Source organism: Alosa sapidissima, chromosome 9, assembly GCF_018492685.1.
Source record: "Alosa sapidissima isolate fAloSap1 chromosome 9, fAloSap1.pri, whole genome shotgun sequence".
Classification (NCBI taxonomy): domain Eukaryota; kingdom Metazoa; phylum Chordata; class Actinopteri; order Clupeiformes; family Clupeidae; genus Alosa; species Alosa sapidissima.
In genome coordinates, this window is record NC_055965.1 from 5,219,420 (window position 1) to 5,221,169 (window position 1,750).

A 1,750-nucleotide genomic window follows, 5' to 3' on the forward strand; every position below is an offset into this window, starting at 1 on the left:
CCTGCGATGGGTTTTTCTAGAACATGAGGCTCAAGGAAGGACAATTAGGAAGTGGAGAAGTGTCTGAGATGACAGGACAAATAGACAGGGAGAGAGAGAGGCAAACGAGATTACGGGACGGAGATACGAAGGTCAGAGGTCATGAGACTCCACCGTGGGTGGCGTAGGTTAGCCCTGCACTGAGTGCAATGACTGACCGCGGTCTCGGTGGACTCAGCTCAGGGAGATCTTAATATAGCCAGAAGATTACGAACACCAGCTCTTATCACAGGGGGAGCGTTCTGCAGCCTGTCCCAAAGCTCACTAATCACTGTGCCACAAATGCCACTGTGATTCAGCCGCGAACTCTAAATCATGTGTAATGAAGCACCATACCCAGCCGGCGGGTGATGTATGGAGTGGCCTCCATCAGTGGCACTGCGACAGGGGGCCCCGTCATGGCCCCGTGGAGAGCGGCCGGGCTCCTGCGGTGAGCAGGGTGGTGTCTGGGGGACCCCTGCGGGGCGCTGGGTAGTGGAGCCAGGGGAGCACTGCTCTCACTGTGTGGCTTGCGCTGGTCAACCGCCTTATTACCTTTTTGGGACCACAAACTCGAGGGCGTCTGGGGTCGGGTGATAGGAGCAGTGGCCGGGGGGGGGGGGGGGGGGTTAGAGGGTTGGGGTGGGGGGGGTTAGAGGGGGGGTCGCTTGGGGACTATGGGAAGATGCCCTGTGCTTCGCATTTCTCCCAGTGGTCCACGTCCTGAGATATCTGGGTATCAACACAGCTGGTATGTCCATAAGGGGGCTTTTTTTAACAAGTCATCTGTCCGTTGTGAGGCGATAAAGCACTTTGATAAATTCCTTGGAAGACAGGAGAAATTCTGCGGGGAGTGTGGCTTGGAATTTAGGCCTCTCCTGATTCTCCTCAATGTCAAACAACAATATTTGATATATAAGAAACACATTTTATATGCTCCCAACAAAAGGCATTTTCCCATGTAAAGCAAGTTTAGCTCTGAATAAACACAAATAAGGGGAACGCGCTGACCCCTGCGCTGGACAATGAAGCCCTGCTGACATCCGTCTCTGTCTCGCCAACTCAATTGCACATACAGCACAAACAGTACATGTCCTCATAACCAACTTTACTGAACTTATGTTCTGATCTTTTGGACTCCACCACCAGCTCAGCAGACAAATCCCTGCTGCAGCATGCCTGCAGCGGGCCCGTGCACAATGGTGTCAGTGAGAGCCAGTAGTGTGTTGTGCGGAGCCTCAGCCAGGGCCCATTCCCAGGGTCATTACCCGCTGAGTCACGTCATGAGGAGCTCCGCTGCTCCAGAGCGCTGGCCTGGTTGGGTTGGGTTGGGTCTGGCATGTAGGTGGGAGAGAGAGAGAGAGAGAGAGAGAGAGAGAGAGAGAGAGAGAGAGTGTGTGTATGCGCTTCTCTGCTGCCTGTGTGACAAGCTTCTTAGGTATTTGGTATCTGGGCATTTGCCCGGGCGGGCACACACACGGGCACAGACACGGGCACACACACACACACACACACTGTCTTAATTCTAGTCTTTGGTTTACATAAAGAGCTTTTTTTCATACACAAACACACACACACACAGAAACGCACACACACGCACACACACGCACACACACACATAAACACATAAACACACACACACACACATAAACACACACACAGATGTGTGTATGTGTGCACATACAAAATAGTGCTCTGCTTGGCAGCTGCAGCTATGCCACTTGAATTAGGT